The sequence below is a fragment of the Pituophis catenifer genome, unplaced genomic scaffold (genome assembly GCF_029215685.1).
Source record: "Pituophis catenifer annectens isolate HBS135680 unplaced genomic scaffold, rPitCat1.0.hap2 SCAF_17, whole genome shotgun sequence".
Classification (NCBI taxonomy): domain Eukaryota; kingdom Metazoa; phylum Chordata; class Lepidosauria; order Squamata; family Colubridae; genus Pituophis; species Pituophis catenifer.
In genome coordinates, this window is record NW_027256897.1 from 766909 (window position 1) to 778007 (window position 11099).

Sequence of the window (11099 nt, forward strand, 5' to 3'; positions counted from 1 at the left end):
AGGACTGTAATCTGGCAACCTCTTGGAGGCCAGGAGCTCCAGGTGTGGCAGGAAAGGTTGTAAAACGGGGCAAAACTCACTTAACAAATGTCTTGCTTAGCAACAGAAATGTTGAGCTCAATTTTGGTCATAAACCGAGCGCTACTTGTGTCTGTTTCTCCAAATATTAACTGATTGATTGATTGATTGATTGAATGTATAGACCCATCGCACTATCAAGCGATTCTGGGTGGCTTACAACAACATAAAAACACAGCATAAAACAATAAGGACATTAAAAACATAAAAACATTTGGCAAATATTACACCGAGAACCCTTAAAAACCTGCACAGAGATTTAGACTTTTCTGAGGACGAGAGAATGAAAAAAAAAAAATCACCTTCTTCTTCTTTTTTTTTTGCTTCAATTAACATTTTTCTCCCAGTCTCCCTCCACTGCTTCTCCACCAAGCTTGTTCAACCCTGGTTGACTTAATAAGCCATCATTGGCTGGGTTTATACCACAGGCTGCCCCAAAGCCAGATAAGCAACGTTTGTTAGCTGAACTAAGCCACCCTTTTCCTTCCTTTCATTTTCTTACCCCCGGAATTTGCTCTGGAGTGAAGCTTTCTCACGACTACAACTCCCATAATCCTTTTTGAATGACCTGGCCTGCTCCTGAGAACCTCCTTTGGGTAGAAATGGAGATATTAAATTATGCCAGCCCCCTTCTGGCAATAATTCCTCGGCCGGGAGAATCTGTTTCAGCATATGGTAGCGACTGAACCGAAGTCCCTTGATTATCTTTACGAGCGCCCCTCTCAATCCCCGCTGATCCCTTTTCTGCTCAATCTGAACAAGAGATTAATCAATTGGATCCCGCAGATTTATTTACTGCAGTTGGCTTCGCTCGATTTTGTATGCGCGTGAGCAAAGCTGGACCCTGCCCATCCGTCTTCCAGCGTTGGGACAGGGAGAAGGAAGGAATTCTATATCGGGCTGACGGCCGATTTCACCGAATGTCACCACATCGGAGCTTTTACAAGTAGCCCTTGACTTACAGTCATTCTTTTAATGACCGTTTGGAGTTGTGACGGCACTGGAAAAAGGGACTTAGGTCATAGTCCTCGCCACTACAATTGAGCCCAACATTTACGTTGCTAAGTGAGAAATTTGTTAAGTGAGAAATTTGCCCCGTTTTTACGACTTTTCCTGTTAAGTGAATCACCGCGGTGGTTAAATTAGTACACATCACATCACTTAGCGAGGGAAGTTCAGGCCCCAACTATGGTCATAAGTCAAGGACTACCTGAATTGCGGGACTGATGGCAGATAATTATTGGTCCCTGACAGCAGAAAGGCAGAAAGAGGAGTTGGTGTGTAGGCGGGATCTCCCATGTTGGCGTGCTTGAAATGTTACTTTTAAAGCATGTCCCTGAAATGCTGAGGCACATAGAACACTTCCCTAGGCAAGATTTGTCCCTCGAGAAAGAAAGGGAGAATATATATATATAAATATTCCTTTCACCCATCATCCCCAAGCTCTGGTTTATAACTCTTCCCTCTCCTTTTCGCCCCCACTCTGCTGTTTCTGGGTCATCCTGTGAGAAGGGAAGGGGAAAAAAAGCTTATTAACGTGAAAAATGAAATGAGATTTTTTTTTTTTTGCTAAGCAGATTGCTGATTGGAATAAAAACTCGCCCTCCACCCCCACCCACCCACCCACCCCCGTCTGCCTCCTTCGACTCCCTGCCCTAGGAAACATCTGCCGAGACTTTTATCTCCTTGGCTTTGGGCTTCCACCCGATCAAGAAGCATCTCTTTCTTTCACACATCCCTCACTAATCGGTTTAGCCGTCGGTGTCACAGGCTGAGTTCTGTGCCCTGCTTCCCCAAGAATAAAAGCTTTCTTAGCCCACCTCCTAAGCCCCTTTCCTTAACCTTGGCGACCTGAAGATGGCTGGAGTTCACCTCCCAGAATTCCCCAGCCAACGGAAAAACCGGCATAAATCACTTTTCTCAATGCTGCTGTTGTAACTTCAGTCTCTTTAACAAAGCGTTGTAAATTGAGGACTATCTGTAGCTGGTTTTGGAATAGGTTGGAGTTGTGGTGGAGGCCATTGTGTGTGTGAGAGAGAAAACCATGGGAATGGGAAGGGCCAATCATCTCCAAGCCTTACTCCCAATCGATCCTGTTTCCTTAATCTCTCTCTCTCTTTCTCTCTCTCTCTCTCCCTCCCTCCCTCCCTCCCTCCCTCCCTCTCTCTCTCTCTCTCTCTTTCTCTCTCTCTTTCATTTTAGTGGGTCAATCCACACCTTGGTTGAAATTCCAAAGGCTTCTTTGAGGAAGAACCGGCCAGGAGGAAACAATCGTCAGAACAAACCTCCAGGTAAGATGTAAAGCAAAATTGCACAGTGAGACATGTGACTCTTTGGGTCTAGTGAACGTGTGGGTTAGCTCCATCAGAAATGCTTCCATTCTTCTGTCTCGTAAGGTTGAAGGAACTTCTAACTCCTGAGATTTTTGGGAGGTTCACGTCTTCCTCAACATTGTTCCCTCCGTAAATATTGGCCTCCAGCATTGATGGAAATTGGCAGAGGCCACAATTGTTTCTCCACTGGCAACTTCTAGTTGAACTGGAGAGTATCAGTCAATTATTTGGCCTGCCAAAAATGAATGGGTGGATGGAAGGAAGGAGAAGGGGAAAGAAAGACAAAGGGAGGAATAGGAAGGAAGCAATGGAAGGAGAGGAGGAGGAGGAAGGGAGGGAAGGAAAGAAAGAAAGGAAAGAAAGAAAGAAAGAAAGAAAGAAAGAAAGAAAGAAAGAAAGAAAGAAAGAAAGAAAGAAAGAAAGAAAGAAAGAAAGAAAGAAAGAAATTTATGGTTCCATTTCTTAAATCACACCAGTATTTTTTCCTTAAACTTGTAAAGTAACGGCATGAACTGAATTCTAAAAACCCAAAGGTTAATTAGTGCAAAATCCAAAGAGGCTAAAACTGACTAGTAGCAGAAAGCAAGATGGACTGCAGGTTTCCAAACCTTTGTGATTTCATCTGACTATTCAGGGAAGAGCTGGAGAAAAGCCAAGGTTAATGATTTAGTATACTTGGGTATCATTTATGATTACTGTTGCATTTTACCACGATGCTCTACAAATACCGACGGACTGAGGGGGCGAGATACATTGCATTAAAAAAGAAGGGATGCCAAATACGGAGGCCTGCATGTTCTTTTTCTCCAGAAAACCCACCAGGACAAGGCGGCCTTCCCTTCACAGCACAGCACCAGCCCTCCGGTTTTCCTTTCCCGTCCATTAATTTGCCTCCCGGAAAAGCCAGCGCTGCAGAAGATCTGTCTGAGCCCACAGATTCAAACAGCCAGGTAGGGGAGCTGAGCCCCTTCCCTCTGTCTCCTCTCGGATCTACCCTTTCTGATAATGATGATGATGATGGTTACTGTCCCTGTTCAGTCGAGTCCGACTTTTGGCCATTCTATGGGCCAGGGTCTCTCCACATTTGTTGTTGTTAGTTGTGAAGTCATGTCCCAAACCGTATGGCATCTTCCCTTCTCTGGATTGTGTGTGTGTGTGTGTGTGTGTGTGTTAGCCTTGGCTGTGGAACTGCCTCCTCCGAGGTTTCAAAAGGTTTCTGGATGCCAGCGTGGTCCAGGGGAGGAGAGGTTGCCTTGGCAACGGTGCATCCTATGGGGCATCCTTACCTGAGCTCTGTTTCTGTCCCCAGTGGAGTGAGATTGGCCAGTTCTACGGAGGAGCCAGTTCCTTTGGCCGGCTGAGCCTGACTCTGGTGGAACAATCCTTGAGGGAAGAGGAGCTGCGAGCCCGGCATCAAAGCGCCCTCCTCCGGCTGCGGGAAAAGGCCCTCCAGGAAAAAGCCCAGGCGGAGCTGGCTTGGCTGGAGCATGGGGAGCGGTGAGGACACTTGTGCCCCACATAGTCCCCCTCTGAGCCTCTCTTATACTTACCTTCCCCCCTCCAAATACTGACATACCTCTGGTATTACACATCAAGATATCATGATGCCAACGCACAAAATGATGCCATGATGCCTTCCACCAAAAACTTTTGTTTCTAGGTTAAGCAATGTTAGAGGAGGGGGAGGAAGGAGGAGGAGGAGGAGGAGGCGGAGGAAGGAGAAGAAGAATTTTAGAAAAAGACAGGAAATAAGAGGAAATGAAAGGGAAGTAGTAAGATCTTGATTTAACAGAATGTAGGAAGGTAAAAGATATAATCAATTAAATTAAATTAAATTAAATGGTCCTGAAGTTGGAGGAGTTTATAATCTCGATTTGAGGCAGAGGCGGTGACAGGAGCAAAAGTTGGTATTTTGGGCATAATTTTTTTAAAAATTTAGTTATTTAATTTTTTTTAGCCGCTCCACTCCATGGGGCTCTGGCCAGCAGTTCTGCCTTTCAATGGAAAGTGTGTGTGTGTGTAGGTTGTGTTGTGCTGGGGGAGGAGGGGCCATGGGTTGGATCCCAAGGATAGAAATCCACTTCCCAAAGTTTGAGTTCAATCCGTTTCCTGCTTTCAGCTCCCCAAATGGATTGCAGGGAACAGGAGGCCCATCATCCACAGCCGAGAAGCAGCTCTCCATCCTAACCAGGCTGAAGCAAGAGCAGGTGATATATCTATCTGGGGAGGGGAATGGAGGAGGGAGGCAAGCCTGGAGGGTTTGTTGTTAGCCCTGCGAGGTAGTCCAGGCAAGAAGCCCGACCAGAAGCACTAACTCTGTCCTCATTGTAAAGTTACATGGACGGAATCTTGCAAGACTGAAAACATTTAAGGCTGTAGGGTTGCCTCGTGGTCTCTCTTCCCCGGCCTTCTCTGCAGGCAGAAATCAGACATCTGCAGAACATCGGCCGAGCTGCCCATCAGGAGCGGAAACTTCTCCTCCAGCAGCAAAAGGAGCTCTTAGAAGTGCAGAAGGCAACCACACAGCTGTGGCTACAGCTGGCTGGGCAGCTGCCGCATCAGGTTGGTGATGTCCATGCAAGAGGACTTGATGTTGCTCTACTCTCCAGCTTCCAAACTATGAGAAGCCACCTGAGATAGGAGCTCTGGATCACCCTCCTATTTTCTAGTTCAGTTCCCCTGCTCAGACAGGAAGCTCTATATTTTTCAGGCTGTTTTGGAGCCATTTTCAGGCTGATTTTTGGGCCAAAAACAGCCTGAAAATGGCCTCAAAACAGCCCACAAAAATGGCCTGAAAAGACCCAAAAAATGGCCTGAAAAACCGCCTGAAAAAGGCCTGGAAAATGGCCTGGATATTGGCCGTTTTCAGGCCATTTTCCGGCACTCTGGTGCCCGTGAAGACTATGCATGTTGGAAACCAAAAGAGCAGCTGGAGATGGTGAATGTGCCTGCAGAGAGAGCTCTGTGTGCCACCTCTGGCACGTGTGCCACAGGTTCGCCATCACGGCCCTAGACCATTTCAGACAAACGCACAAAGTGTAAATGAAGTTGAGATCGCCCTAAAAAAAGTTAGACAGATTTCTCTACCTCTTGGCAGATTTCTGAGAATTATAACCCTGAAAGAGTTGGAGTGCTGGAGAAAGAAAAGTTGGAAACCTCTTTCCAGTCCGGTCCTCTTCTTGCAACCTGTTCAGGGGGAACCGAACGGAGGAGGAGCAGCCATGAAGCTGAGAAGAAGTGAGTAAACCATTCCTTAGTTTGGTAAAATTAAGATTTTGCAACGTTTCTGACAGATGACCACCAAGGAAGGAGGACTCACCCTTCCTTTGCTGCTAAGTAAGAATTGTGCTTTTGTGCTAATTGTGTTGTCTCCAGTAAGGCAATTCGTCTATGAAAAGGGGGACAGGGGTAGACTGTCCAGCGAAGTGAATCATTACTTTTCACTTTGATTTATTCAAAGGCCATTTTTTTTCCCTGGGCTTCCATGGCTGATCTTCTCCTTGACCTCTGCCCAGGAGTGGTCCTGGTTTTTGAAAGCCCACCCTCCTGCAGATCTCTGAATGAATGGGGGTGTTTTGTGACACATACACATCCACACCCCTTTCTCTTTCACAAATTTTCCTCCTGGCCTTGTCACTTCCCATTGAGAAGCGTGGATGGATAAGTGGGAGGCAGTCTGTTTGGTTAATGGAGAACCTTGCAAATAAATCTTTGCATGAAGCAGATCTATAATTCACGCTGCTATTGATTATAGGTCACTGGTACCTTTAAAATGGATTGCTGGCTTCAACTGCACTCTCTCTGAAATGGAAGGGCTGGCTAGCGTGGTGGCGAGAGAGAGAGAGAGAGAGAGAGAGAGAGAGAGAGAGAGAGAGAGAGAGAGAGAGAGAGATCATCCATCTAGTTGTTTTGGACACCGTGAAGTCCAAAACTTAATTGTTCTCGTGGTCAGGAAATTTTTCCTTAGTTCTCGGTTGGTTCTCTCCTTGGTCTCTCTCCATCCGTGGCTTCTTGTTCTGCCTCCAAGAGCAAGAAAGATGATTAAGGGGCTGGGGGCTAAAACATAAGAGCAGTTGCAGGAATTGGACATGTCTAGTCTAATGGAGAGAAGGACCAGGGGTAACTTGACAGATGTCATCCAGTATTCAAGTGGCTGTCACGGAGAATTGGGGACAGATTTATTCTCCAAAGCACCTGAGGGCAGGACGAGAAGTAACCGATGGAAACTTTTTGAGAGATCCGACTTAGAAGTAAGGAGAAATTCCCTTTTCAGTGGAACAGCTTGTCTCCGGTACTTGTGGGTGCTCTTATCACTGGGTTTTTAGCACTAGCACCCAAATTTATATACCGCTTCAACAGTGCTTTACAGCTCTCTCTAAGCGGTTTACAGAGTCAGTGTATTGCTCCCAACAATCTGGGTCCTCATTTTACTGACGTAAGGAGGATGGAAGGCTGAGTCAACCTTGAGCCGGTCAGAATCGAACTGCTGGCAGTCGGCAGAATTAGCCTGCAATACTGCGTCATCACCAGCTCTTTTAAGAAGAGATTGGGCAGCCGTTCATCCAGAATGATCCAGAATTCTGGGCGTTGGAGTCCGCCCATCTTAAAGCTGCCGAAGTTGAGAAACATGGCATTCAGCACTCCCTCCCCTATTAATTCAGGCTGGTCTGTTTATAGACATCTGGCTGAGGACAGTTTGCCATCGGAGAATCGGGCGGCAGGAGGATTTGCAAAGTGGAAACCAGGAAAAGGAGACCCATCTACGGACTTGGAAACTACAGTGCAGGATCTATATGACCCTTCTGGTCAAAGATCCCAGGATCCAGCCCTCGGAGATGGAAGGACAGCAGGTAACCATTTTGCCAGTTTCTGACAAAAAAAAAAAAAAATCTCGGTCGTAAGTGTGAAAAACATTCTATAAGTCACTTTTTCCAGTGTCGTCGTAACTTCGAACAGTCACTAAAGGAAACTGTTGTAAGTTGAGGACTTCCTGCATAGCTGTGGTTCGCTCCTGAAAATGCAACTCCCACAAAACTTTTAAAACTTTAAAGAAAAAAAAAACATTAAAGAGGAGCCCATCTACCCACCCACCCACCCACCCCCTCAATTCTTTGAGAACTCAAAAACAAGTGATGGGATAAGATAAGAGAATTTTATTCCCAGGGTTGAATAGGAATAGAAAGTGGCTGGAAAGTGGTTGGACTTTTCTGGATGGAATCAAGCCGGCATTTCTGGCTACCCGCGATACCTTTCTAAGCCATTTTCCAACCGACATGTCCTCCTTAACCTTCTCCCTGTAAATTATGTCTTCCTGAAAGGCTCCTCAAGGAAATAATAAATTAAACTTGGGGCTTGTGACGTCTAATTTGCCACTCTGGCCACTTCAATCACCCTTTAATGCAGACAGAAAGAGCCTCAGTTTCCCCTTTGATGACTAGCATGTCCTGCTCAACATCTCATTGGCGTAAATCACACAAGAGCCGAAATGTGTCCGAGTTTATTAGGGGATATGATGATGTGGTTTCTTCAGAAAAAACAAGGCAGAGCTTATTCCGTTTGGGCTATTAAAAATGTGCTTTCTTCCGAGGTATTTCCAACATAATTTAAGAGCCCGCATTTAAAAAGGAAAAAAAAGAAAAGAAAAAGAAATCCATCTATCTGAGAGACTTTGCTTTCTTAATATTTCCAGCAGTTCATATTTCTTCTGCCTTCCCATTCAGCTTATAGAAACGAAATCCAGATCTTCTATCGTAGATAGTTCTATAATTTATTAGCCTTGTAGGTGCCTCGTCTATAGGAAATTATAAATATTGAGTCAGGAATTACAGTTCCGCAGAACGCTACTTATTCACAACATTTCAGGATGATGAAATGCCGTTTTTGCTGTAGAATCTCACTTAGAAAATGTCCCCAGTCAATTGTTGCACTGGCTAATAGAACAACATTAAGTAATAATAGGTTGGAAAGACACCGGGGGCATACCGAGAAATCTGATATTGAGACCTAAAATTAAATCAATTTCCACGCTTCTGCTGTTTCTAGATTACTTGGCCAGTCGAGGAGAAAAAGAACATGATAATGGTTTGACCAAGAATTCCCAAGACGACCATCCTGGTTCTCCGCTGGACAAAGGCCTAGAAGGTTTTGCTTCTGCAGGATTTTCTTCCGTACTTCGTGGTTTCTGTCCGTATCCAGAAAAGTCACCGTCCGGTCTTGAATTCCATAAGGGCTACGCAGTCCTAGTCAATCTCTCTGGAAGTTCTCCTTCCCCTTCAGATTTAGAAGATGACGGCCTACAAGACACGGATGTCAGCCTCCCTGAAGAATTTATCTTCCAGGAACCCCTGCCTGACAACCTGGGTGTCTCTACACATCACGAAGCTCCAGAGGTGCCAAGGATAGTAATAAACACAGAAAATACTCTGTCCTCCTCAGAGAAGAAACCTCAGGGGGAAATTTCTGGCGGAGACCTTGAGTCAAAAGACTCAAAGTGTGCTCTGTACAGCCAGGAAAAGATCTGGGAAGGCAACAGTGGAAGGCTGCAGGGGACCAAAAATGATCACGTTCATACACCAACTTCAAGAAGCAGTGCAACCCTTTTGACCATTTCTGAGGAGCTCTCCTGTGCAGAAAATGGTGGGAACGAGACGACTTCTCGAAGCCCAGTTGATCTAGGGATGGTTTTCTCCTCCACCAACGATCCTTTTCAGAGTCCTGAGGCTGAAGGAAAGAAGGACCCTGTGCCTTCTTTTAATGTAACCGGAGAAGATGTCGAGGATGAAAACCCATCTCATTTTGGTAACAAGGAGGCAACCGGGACATTGGCACCAGATGAAACCAGTCTCCAACTCAACAAAACATCCGTGGGCAACAGGGACCTGGCTGAGGAACATCGAAAAAGTTCTCCAGCCAAGAACCAAAATACAAATGAAGCTGGAATGCCGACAGTTCATTTAAGTTCTCCCCAAGAGGACCTCCTGAAAAACAAAAGGGACGCCATGTGTTCAAGCGACCAGCTTCTTTGTGAATCGGAGGATGATGTGGTGTCTCCTGTGGATGAAATGTTGACTTATGGAAGCAGTGATCTCCCATCTTCAACTGAAAAAGATGTCTCCTCCTGGAGCACAGATCTTCCAGCTCCACCCGAAAACCTGAGTGGAAAAGATGACGAGGCCAACTCTAGCCTCCTCGATTTCCCTTCTCCACCTGGTCCAGTGGTATCTTCTGAAGCTGAAGAACTTTCCTCACCTCGCGACCTCCCAGCAGAAGATGTAGGGTCCTCTCCTCAGGCCTGAGCAGATTTCTCTCCATTCTCAACATTCAAATTTTGGCGTAAAACTGGAGAGGGAAATTATAGTTGCTTTAAAAACAAATGCAGGTAGTTCTCCACGTACAACCATTCATTTAGTGGCTATTCAAGATTATAACGGCATTGAAAGAAAGTGACATGACCGTTTTTCACACTTATGACCATTGCATCATCAGCATCATGTGATAAAAATTCAGATGCTGGCAGCTGACTTGTACTTATGACGGTTGCAGTGTCCCGGGGTCACTTTTGCGACCTTCTGACAAGCCAAGTCAATGGGGAAGCTGGATTCACTTAACAACCTAATTTAACAACTGCAGTGATTCACTTAAAAACTGTGGCAAGAAGTGTCGTAAAATGGGGCAAAACTCACTTAAGAAATGTCTCTTAGCAATTGTAATTTTGAAAATGGGGCTGATGAGGGGCAAAACTGGCACACACCAAAGATGGCGTCACATAAAACAGCAGGCGCCATAACTGCCAGTCCCAGCAGATGGATCACGAGGCCTGTCACCGGCACGGCTTCAATATCAAGATTATACGTACTCCAAGGCCTTTTTTTTTTTTTTTTTTTTTGCCTGCCGTGGTTTTGATCAATATTAACCTCTGGGGTCAATAAATCTTCGTAGGGGCCTCCAGAGAAGTCATTAGCTTTCATAGAAAATGATTATTTCTCAGTTAAACTCTGCGTTTAATTTCCAAGCCATCCGTCTTTTTTCCAGCTGTCCCCGCAGCCGCAAAGGGGGAGACCCCCCCCCCACAAGAGGCACCCAGAGCCCCAGTGTCCCCACAGCCCTTTGCGGATTTCCTTAGGCTCATTGATGGGAAATTCTGAGGGACGGGAGGAGAGAGAGAGAAAGTGAATAAGGAACAAGGAGGGAGGGAGGGAAGGCAGGCAGGGAGGCTGGAAGGAAGGAGAGAGAGAAGGAAGGAAGGAAAGAGGGAGGGGGAAAGGAAAGGAAAGGAGAAAAGGGAGGGTGGAGTGAGGGAGGGACGATAGATGGAAGGAAGGAGAAGAAATGAAAGTGGAATGGAGAAGGAGGGAGGGAGGGAGAATACAGAATAACAGAGTTGAAAGGGACCCTAGAGGTCTTCTAGTCCAACCTTCTGCTCAAGCAAAAGACCCCCCTCCATATCATTCCAGACAAATAACTGTCCACCCTCTTCTTAGAGGGAGGGGGAGGGAGGAAGGAAGGAAAGGAGAAGATGGGAATGAGAAGGAAGGAAGGAGGGAGGGAAGGAGGAGAAGATGGGAATTAATTGCCTGGCTAGGTGGCTCAGTGGCCAAGACACTTGATCAGAAAGGTCAGCAGTTCGGCGGTTCGAATCCCTAGTCTAGGTCTCCTGTGTGAGCAGGGGGGTTGGACTAGATGACCTCC